This window comes from Sinocyclocheilus anshuiensis, unplaced genomic scaffold (genome assembly GCF_001515605.1).
Source record: "Sinocyclocheilus anshuiensis isolate Anshui unplaced genomic scaffold, SAMN03320099.WGS_v1.1 scaffold536, whole genome shotgun sequence".
Lineage (NCBI taxonomy): Eukaryota > Metazoa > Chordata > Actinopteri > Cypriniformes > Cyprinidae > Sinocyclocheilus > Sinocyclocheilus anshuiensis.
The window spans coordinates 575872-581066 of record NW_015557179.1 but is presented as its reverse complement, the minus strand read 5'-3'; positions in this window follow the sequence as shown (position 1 = coordinate 581066).

The following is a 5195-nucleotide window of genomic DNA, read 5'->3' as shown; positions in this document are numbered from 1 at the left end:
ATCAAAACGAGGCGCGGGTGTTTTTATATCACTGTATTTCTGAAGGAAGACTATCTTTAGAAAAGTTTCGATGTCATTTTCATTTCATCTTGCATGTTATATGCCTGATAAAGCAGCGTTTGTGAGCTCAGTGCTGCTTTGTGTACAGCCGTTACTGTGGAAACCTCTGTTTCTCCCGCTTTAAAGCACCTCCTGCTGGCAGAGAATGAATTAGCATTTTCAGTAAGTCCATCTGATTTATGCAGCAAACATATTTTGCTTGTTATCAAAAATCTACTCTAGAGGGACTACTTAGCTGTTGTTACCCTATCGAGTCGGTTTCTCTGCATTACGTATGGGGAAACCCTTTTCCTCGAAATGCTGAAGCCTGATTGAATCACTCTATTGCTTTGCAATAGCCAATGGTGTCCGAGCATTCACCTGATTGGCTGGCTCAGCCACTATATAAGCTATGTCGGGTGCCAGAATACCTCAGAATCTTTCTCCTTCACCTGGAGCCTGATTTTGCCGTTGATCTGCGTGACTAGAGTGGACGACGCGGATAGCGATCCCCTCTTGCGTTTCTGGCGGATTACAAGTATTACCTACTTCGAAGATGTCTCTTTGCTGCATGTGTGGTGGGCCTGTCGACTTTCCAGATGCACACGAGGATTGTGTGCTGTGCCTGGCCCACGCTCATGCTGAGGCAGCAATTGAAGGATCGGATTGCAGAGCCTGCGAGGAATTGCTAAGGAGGCTGTAGCAGATTTGTAGTTGGACTGGGCATCCCCTGAACAGCCGTCTAAACGTTGAATGGACAGGTCATTCCTCGACGTGAGCCGCCAAGCGAACGCACCACAGAGACCCGCCCCTTTCTTCCCTGAGCTCCACAAGGAGCTCACTCATTCATGGCGCTCCCCTCACTCAGCCCGAGCCCATGCACAAGGAACTCAGCTTCTCATGGCAGTGGAGGGAGGCAGAGAAAAGAGGGTACGCGCGACCGCCTTCAGTTGAGGACACCGTCGTGGCTCATCTATGTCCGTCCCGAGGTTGGAAAACCGCCTTATTGCCTTCTAAGCCATGTCAAGCCACAGCTCACACCGCTGAAAAAGCATATATTTCTGCAGGACACACAGCATCTGCCCTCCACACGATGGCAATCCTGCAGGTATTCTAGACGTGACTGCTGAGGTCCCTGGACGAAGAAGGCCCGGACCCAGAGTCACTCCACAAATTGCGGACAGCAGCTGATCTAGCCCAGGCCGCATCTAAAAAGGCCGCCCAGGGAATCAGCCGCAATATGGGCAGCCTTGTGGTTCTGCATCGTCACCTGTGGCTGACGCTTATGGAGATGTGAGAGAAGCTCCTCGACGCCCCGGTGAGCCCGCAGGGTCTCTTTGGTGTCGTGGTGGAGGTTTTTTCTGATAAGTATACAGAAGCACTAAAGCAGTCGAAGATGCTGATGCACCTCCTCCCCAAACGATCTAACGCTCCTCCCCCCAGGCCTAGGTCCAGATCATCATCAGCTCAGCGATCGGATGGATATGCTGGTCGTGCTCCACCAGCGAGCCTGAGCCGCCGCTTCGTCAGAGACAGTTCAAGAAATCCCGCTTCGGAGCGAAGCCGGCCCCTCGTCAGCAGGTGTGGCCCGTAGAGAAAAAAAGAGCAGCGTTCCTGATGTTCATGCCAGGAGGAAAAGGGCACGGTCCATGCACGACAACGGGCCAGCGGCCAAAAGAGCGCGTTCTCGCTCAGCGGCAGCCAGAAGAGAACCCTGAGAATGTATGTTTAAATGTTATGTTGAAACCGATGTGTTTGTTGCAATAAACAAAACATTACATGCCTCACCAAAAGGGTTCTTTTCCTCCCCTGACTATTACCTGCGATATAAGCAAAACCTCTCCTTCGGGGGATGTTTGGTGGAGCGGAAGCTCGGTGCAGCCTGACTTTTCAGATGCAGATGTCCACGTGCAACGCGCCGCAGATGTGTCACCTGGCGTTCTTTTAAGCAGCGGTGTTTCACCGACGACTGGAACACAGCCCTTGCCACAGCGAACACTACCGTCTCCATTATCGAGCCACCTGAGCGCGTGGGGCAGCGCTCCCGTCAGCATCAGATTGGGTGATCAACACTATAAAGCGCGGCTATACTCTTCGGTTTGCTCGCAGACCACCCTGCTTCGGTGGCATGATTATGTCAGAAGTGTCAGAAGCAGCGGTGTTTCACCGACGACTGGAACACAGCCCTTGCCACAGCGAACACTACCGTCTCCATTATCGAGCCACCTGAGCGCGTGGGGCAGCGCTCCCGTCAGCATCAGATTGGGTGATCAACACTATAAAGCGCGGCTATACTCTTCAGTTTGCTCACAGACCACCCTGCTTCGGTGGCATGATTATGTCAGAAGTGTCAGAACAGAGCGCCCCACTGTTACGGGCAGAAATCTCCTCCCTCCTAGCCAAGCAGGCAGTAGAGATAGTACCCGAGGAGCAGATGAAGTGCGGGCTATACAGCCGTTATTTCCTTGTCCCAAAAAAAGACGAGGGCATGCGTCCCATTCTAGATCTAAGACCACTAAACAAAGCACACAAAACACGAGTTCAAGATGATTACAGTGAAGCAGATCCTCACGAACATTCAGCCCGGGGACCATTTCATAGCTGTGGATCTGAAAGATGCTTATTTTCACAAAATTTCCAAACTCATTATATAGGTTTGATATTAAGGTTTTATCATGATAGACACCGATTTAACTGCGGTGACATACAACATGCCTTTATGTTAAAATTAAATAAAACCACTTCTCATAAAGAACAAGAACATGTCTTCTTTTTAATGAAATACCAATGGTTATATAGGCTAATTATGCATTCTTTATATCAACTTGTTTACCATATTCTTCATTCTTTCAAGCAGACATTTATTTCTATAAATAAATGTAATTAATCTTCAGGGCTACTAAATCTTTAGGGCTACTAAAGTTTTTCAGTCAAGAGCAGAGATTTTCTGTCTTTCTTTTGTTGCTTGATTAACGTCAATGACTCGGGAAATAGCAACTAAATTGGGCTGCTATCCCTTTAAAACCGAATGCACAGCTGCAATGGATGCAATGTACTGATACACGTTCTCCCTACTGTTTACGTTCACTTAAGACGTAATCAACTCTGTTTACGTGAATACTCGTCAAAATGGACAATTCCACATAATTTTGTGTAATTCTCCGTTTATGCGACGTGAAAGAGTACTCGCGCGCTGTGAGACGCGCTTTCTGTGTGTGTATGCTTCAGTGTCTGCGCTCAAAAAACCGGACCGAATTGAATTCTCTCTTGCGTCATCAGATTTATCCATATGTCTGCTCTTCTCTTACTCCCATATATTGACATTTTTTTACGTTTTATGCAACGTGCAGCAAGTTATGTTAGCTCATGTCCCGCCGGTTCATATGTACGCATCTAACCTCAGAATCACGCAGCAGATTCGTTCACTCCATTGACATCCATAAAAAAAAACGGCCTCTGGTCTCCTTTCCCACTTACTGCCAAAGCGGAAGCGTTAGCATTAGCCGTTACGCTTTTTTGGCTAAAAGTTGCAGGCTTTTCTTCTAGTTGCTTTGGGTCAGAGCTCACCAAATGGAAACCGATCTCTTATTCCGGTCCTACTTTCAAGTGTCACAATGTCTTTCGCAATTTCTCTTGTTATACAAACCCAACTAGTGGGCAATTAGCATCATCATGCTTCTCACACTGGTAAAATTCAGACGACCGTCAGAAGACTTCAGTATTGTAATTGCACGATGACAGCTATAATGAAAAGAAGATGACGGCCTCTGGTCTCCTTTCCCACTTACTGCCAAAGCGGAAGCGTTAGCATTAGCCGTTACGCTTTTTTGGCTAAAAGTTGCAGGCTTTTCTTCTAGTTGCTTTGGGTCAGAGCTCACGAAATGGAAACCGATCTCTTATTCCGGTCCTACTTTCAAGTGTCACAATGTCTTTCGCAATTTCTCTTGTTATACAAACCCAACTAGTGGGCAATTAGCATCATCATGCTTCTCACACTGGTAAAATTCAGAAGACTTCAATATTGTAATTGCACGATGACAGCTATAATGAAAAGAAGATGCATCCTTTGATGCTTGGACAGAAGCTGAAGGGTCTAGTTAAAGCAATAAATAAATAAATTCTTGCTCAGATGATTGAGAATCTGGTAAGAAATCGATACGCAAAAAACTAAATGTCTGAGAACTTGTAGCAACTAAAGGAGAATTTATAGCGGAAGTCAAGTATAGCTTAAATTGCAACGTCTTATTTATTATTTAAAAGTAATAAAATATAAGTTAATATTTTGATGTTTCAGTGTTCATATTGTTGTAATGGACTATTTTTATTCTCTATTTAAGGTAATCTACAAAAATCAACTCAATGTGTCAGTGTATTTTTTGGTGCGCTACCATTCATCCCAAGATTCAGGCCAGCTTGTAATGTTAATGAGTTTAGCAAAAGATGCAAGAAAATCCTGCAAGTCTTGTGGACTTGCTTTAAGGGAATTTGTTGTAAAATTAAGGCCTTTAACTTTTTGAGAGCAATGAATTTCAATTTGGTATGACTGACACTTAAACCCCCTGTGTCATGTGCACATGACTTGATGCATACATGTCATTCCGGCATATTAGTATTAATGTAATTTTGGCATAGTATTAGAAATGTATGATTTATGAATTAGTAATTTTTTTCTTTACTAAACATATTTTTCAGTTGGTTTTAGTTGTTTTTAAACATTGTTTCTTATTGTTAATTCATTTAAGGTATTCTGAAAATAAATTACCGATTACCTTATCTCAAACAAGGATGGCTCAGTTTTTTTTTTTTTTTTTTTTACAGGTTGAGAACATCTTGATGAGAGGACTCGAGATGAGTTTCTTCCCTTTATGTGCTTTTATGATATGTTTTTCCATATGTGATGGAGAATCATGCATAAAAGTAAGTTTTCTGTATTTAATATGTGTTTTTCATTGCTGTTTTTATTACTGTTGTGATTTTTTTTTTTACTTGCTTTTCACATTAGGGCCAGTCGATTTTCAATCAAAGTCCTGACCAGTCTGTAACACGTTTCCTATGCTGTTGGTGATCATGATTACTAGAGATTTAGTAATGTAAATGTCAGTTTCAACAATTCATGATTATGAATCGCAGAGGTAATTATTTTCTTTATGAAACAT